General features: G+C 40.6%; 1 non-coding gene across 1 annotated transcript; it reads left to right on the top strand.

Moving 5' to 3' along the window:
- The first annotated feature begins 1,523 nt into the window (after positions 1–1,523).
- On the top strand, positions 1,524–1,632 carry LOC136462159 (small nucleolar RNA R71). Its single transcript, XR_010760677.1, has one exon. It is a non-coding gene; the product is annotated as a small nucleolar RNA R71 (small nucleolar RNA).
- The last annotated feature ends 3,397 nt before the right edge of the window (positions 1,633–5,029 follow it).

Raw genomic sequence — 5,029 nt, 5'->3', positions numbered from 1 at the left:
TTCTTAGTCTATGTTTTTACTGTTTTTTGTACTATTCTAATAGAAGTATATTTGTATGCGTGTGATGACTGGAATGGATGCTTGATTGGTGAATTGGAACACGTTTAGAGGGTGATCAGTTCAAGGTTACTGAGGACTAGTTGGGTGACCAGCAGAACTAGGAGGGACACTTTGAAGAAGGCAAGTGTAACAAAGGCCCCTTGTACCTATGAACTCTACAATTCATATACATGCATCTGTTTAAATTTGAATTACCTTTAAGGACTTTACCTAGATTACTATTTGTACCACATATCCTTGATACCTATGGTTTGGGCTGCATTTTGGATACATGCTACAGCGCTCAACATAAAATAATTGTTAAACATGACTAAAGGTATGATGCAATATGTTAAAATGGAGTTTTAGCAATAATTAGGGGGCTAGACTACTGGGTTGGGTGCTCTAGTGCCTCTCCATAAGGACTTAATCCTGAAGCGGCCACCTAGGAGGTTTCGTACAACCCCGAGTGTCATATGGCTCTGACTTTAACCTATTAACTAGATTGTACTAGCTCGTCTGTAGCTTTTCGTAAGGGCAAGAGGGGGCACTAGTTGGTATGTTTCTTTTGTTGCTAGGGTGTGTACCATGCCACGACCACGAGTGCCACTCCTAGAGGAGGGCCACATATGGCTAGACGGCTGAAAGCTTAGTAGCTACGACTTGTTAGTGTGACTAGCGAAGGGTTACATAGTGAAACCCTACCACACTTCCTAGGTAGAGGTGATTTGGGCTTTGCAAACCCCAGCATTGGGAATCATGGCTCGCTGGGTAAAGTTGTACAATTTTTGCAGAAATATTTAACTTGTTATAACAATCGTGCTCACGGATACGAGCGATTTGGATCCTTCATGATTAGTGGTTACTAAGGATGGTTGGGAATTGACATAATCTTGATCATTCATTATTATCACTTGGATTGGGTTTATTCACTAACGTAGTGATTCAGGATGCTAAAACTTGATCGACTAAAATTGCTAACCGCAGTCAAACCGTGTCTAGCTTTGAGCCTCATAGATCCTTTGATATACTTGCTAAGCATGGTGCGCTTACACTTGTTTTACATTCAATGAAAATCCCAGATGGGTAATAGATAACGTGTATGAAGAGTTTCCAGAAGATGTCCAGGATTACTAGGGTGATGTCCCCCAGTTGGAGTCCCTATGGCGTTTGGGCTTAGTCTTCTACTCTATGTAATAATGTTGCCGATGAGCAAGACTTATGATAACTATGTGATGAAATTTGTGATGTAATAAAGTATTTTAATTTGGTATTATTGCAATTTGAGATTATATGTGTGTTTGGACATCCTGGGCGCACATATATGAGCACTTGGTTTTGTTAAGCAAAATTGGGTGTGATAAAGAGTGATCGCAGCTGGAAGTATAAGTGACAAGAATGCACCTCCAGCAGCAGCATCCATGGTCTCATGGGTACTGTTGGTCAACCCATGGTAGAACGTCTGCATGAGTAGCCAATTCTCCATCCCATGATGAGGACATTCTGATATATAGTCTTGAAAGCGTTCCCATGCCTCAAGGACAGATTCATCATGTTGCTGCTAAAAACTTGAAATTCTCCCACGTAGAGCATTGGTCTTACCCGTGGGAAAGAACTTTGCTAGGAAGGCAGTGGAGCAATTATCCCATATAGTGTTTCTACATTTGTTGGCGTAGAACCACTTCGCTTTCCCTAAAAGTGAAAATGGGAAGAGGCAAAGTAGTATGTCATCCTTGGTTACTCCCTTGATGGTGAAAGTGTTGCAGATCTCTAGAAAGCATTGGAGATGTGCACTCGCATCTTCATGTGCCTTTCCACAAAACTAGCTCACTTGCACCATGTTGATGAGAGCCAGCTTGAGCTCGAATCCATTGTCTCCCACATTAACTATGGGACCAGTCCGGATGTTGGCAGTGGTTGGAGCAGAGAATTCACGGAGAGTCCAGTCAGCCATGGCTTCAAATTCTGGTGTTAAGCTTTGCCTTATATAGTTGTCTTCCGACTCTAAAGCTGAAACTTTTTTGAGTTTAGCCTTAGTCCTCTTAAGTAGTGCTTCTAGAATGTCAACGTTGTTTATTGGAAGGTCAAAACCGGTCATACATTACCCTGCATAAGATACACAAGTAGACAAAACAAGGGTAAACCTGTTTGACTAGAGTTCAGCGGTTTATCTCGATCACATCAATAAGCATAAGTTTATCAATACTTCCTTTGTCTAGCTACCTTCCCTGGCAACGGCGCCAAAAATGCTTGTTGGTATTTATTTACTTGTCACTTGTTTTAATAGCCACCTATTATAAACCTATATCTCCTAACATTACTTTACTAGGTTGTCATCCCTAGTGATGTTGCTAGAGATACTTGTTGGTACTACCTAGCATTACTACTAGAATAATTCTAAATAGTTCTTTATTAATTTATGTGACTAAGAAGAATATATAGATATGAATAAAAATGAATCTGCAAGCGCACAGATAATTATACCATTGCAGCACTTCACCCGAGAGTATTCCAGGTATCATTATTTATATTTTTACCACAGGGAAGGTCTAGCATGGACAAGTATTGATAACTTATACCATTGATGGAGAAGTAAACCATAACCAATATTCTACTCAAAACAGGGGTAAGTCATAGGATAAGATATATATATATATATATGATAAGTATTGATCAATGATAATGATAAATCACTCAGAGTACTCCTTTCTATGGCATTAGCATGGTTAAGTAGAATATTAGAGGAATAATTCCTAAGTCATTCTTAATTATAAGTCAAAGCATGCATTTATTAGTGCAATTACACCAAATAGTCATTGCTAAGATCATCTTCATATCTACACATAAGGGATATTACTAAGGGAGTTTAAGAACAGAGCTTGTCCTCCTTTGTAACCAGATCCTACGTGCTACCTACATCAGGGAGTGGACTATAAAGGACTCAACGGGAGTGTTACGTCCGCGATCTACCACATGACCTAGAATATAGGGTGTATCCATAGGTAAACAACATATAAGCACCACGCTTACACAATGTCAACCACCCACCCATGGATCCTTAGGGTAAGCACTATACAAACATATGCATGAATATGATGATAATCCAACTATACTAGGTATATAATCAAAGTAGATGATGAGCATTATAATGAAGAACACGAGTAAGATGTACTAATATTGTCATAACAATTGTAGCAAGCATATAAAAATAATGGAGATAAAAAAGAGAGAGGGGGTACAAAGATTATACCGAACCACGCTCTTGACATGATCGGGAATCCAAGCGAAGCCTGCTTGCCTCCCTCTAGACCTGGCCTAACTAGCTATGCCCTAGAATATGGTGGAGCTCTGAGGATGATTAGGGTTTCTATCTTCTCAAATGACTTGATGCCTTCAGGGGGGCAGGGGCTGATATATATATAGGCCAGAGCATCCAACGTGAGCCCTTGGATCAAACCGACTTAAGGAACGACGTAGATCTAACCTAGGAGGCGGTGGAGAACCGACATTGCAACGCGAAGGCTGACAGGTGGGCCAAGGGGCTGGGTGGCCTGTAGGTGGGGCCGCCCACCTGGCAGCCCCTCAGGCTTTGCCTCGGTGTGGAGCCCTCTCGAGTCTTCTAGAGTCTTCTAGTGTCCATTTCGTGGTGGATAAGCGCAAAATCTAACATGTAGGTCCACCGTGATGGTTTTCTAAATAAACTCTGTAGAAAATATAGATTCACCAAATCTCATAGAATTTGTTAGTTTAAACCCCTAAACCTTTGTTGGTGATCTCAATTGTACCCATATGTATGTTTTATTGATGGTTTCTAATGGTTGTTAACTACCATCAACAGATGCAAAGGGTATTTATTAGGCATTTGTGCATTTTGCAGAAAGCAATGTCGTTTATTAAGAGTATGTCATGCAATGCTTCAACACTTAAGATAAGGGTAGTTATATACCACATTTAAGTCATGATGCTCATATTCCATCGATTACGCTACCATGGGTATAGAAAGTAGGAACAACCGAGGGTTCCATCCCAAAGGACTTCAGGCTTTTGAATTCTACCCCGAGGGTACAACTGTACCCACACGGAGAATGGGACTAACCACCATACCCTATGCACCAGAGGTAAGGGTTGCCTTACGTCTTCAATCTTTCCCTAACCCAGTCTGAGTCTTTGATGAAAGGTTCAACTGGTTGCCTGGTCAATGTCCTAGACATTCTCGACCAGCGCCAACCCCCTTGCCAGTTTCATGGATAAACCGGTCATGATTAGTTACTTGGCTTGTCACCCCCATTTGCGACATGTGGTCTATATGGGTGGTTACTCGGACTTACGTATCCCAATAAATGGTCCTTAAATGCTCCATGAACTACGTCGCTTGAGATCCCATACTCACAATGACCTACCCCTCGCATGAGGGAAGTTACCAAGGTGATGCCCAAGTTCATGACCCTTAGTATTATTAGTCCTTAGCCAACTTAGTAAAGTAAGTCAAGTTGTATCCTCATTAGTTTTACTGATTAATTATCCAGGTGTAGTATCCTACACGTGTGAGAATGAGTTCTCTTCTCATGCTCGACTTCTACCATTGCTAAGCAACTATGCAATAAGCAGTTAAGCATTTCCATTCCCATTGTTTAGATGAGAGGCTTCTAATGGATTAATGAGTAGTTCTAACTTAGTGAATTAGTATTAAGTTGATTAACCAAACTACATGAGGTGCATGACTCATAAAGGACTTGATAAGTATCTAAAGTAGGGTTTATAGTAGTGGGGTGCCTGCCTGATTCATTATCATCCTAACTCTCATAGCTGATGATGATCACTTATATAATTACATGATCCTTACTCGAGACGTTCCTAAAATAATAAGAGAGATGCGACTGAGGAGATACATCAATGATCGAGATAACAAGAAAGGATATGAGTGTATAGGTTAATACTGGGAGCTTGGGAAGAGATATCTAATTGTGGCTCTATTATTGCACTATTAGGT

The sequence above is a fragment of the Miscanthus floridulus genome, chromosome 6, assembly GCF_019320115.1.
Source record: "Miscanthus floridulus cultivar M001 chromosome 6, ASM1932011v1, whole genome shotgun sequence".
NCBI lineage: Eukaryota > Viridiplantae > Streptophyta > Magnoliopsida > Poales > Poaceae > Miscanthus > Miscanthus floridulus.
Note: the sequence above shows the minus strand (reverse complement) of the source record. Positions and strands in the feature narration are given on the sequence as shown.